Raw genomic sequence first — 223 nt, forward strand, 5'->3', positions numbered from 1 at the left:
TTTCCCCTTTGGCATATAACTTGCTCCTGCATTTGCTCCTCTGTTTTCTCTAATCAGTTTACACTGATATCCTTCTCCAGTGCTGGTATTGCTGTAGTTTCCCTTCTCATATATTGAACTTTCCCCTCCATCCCAAGTCTAGTCTCCTTACAACAGAGCGGTATGTTGTTCAGTGCATGTCCTCTCTTGCTTCCTCCTCTTACTACTGTTGGATTCCTGTAAC

The sequence above is a fragment of the Penaeus monodon genome, chromosome 25 (genome assembly GCF_015228065.2).
Source record: "Penaeus monodon isolate SGIC_2016 chromosome 25, NSTDA_Pmon_1, whole genome shotgun sequence".
NCBI classification, from domain to species: domain Eukaryota; kingdom Metazoa; phylum Arthropoda; class Malacostraca; order Decapoda; family Penaeidae; genus Penaeus; species Penaeus monodon.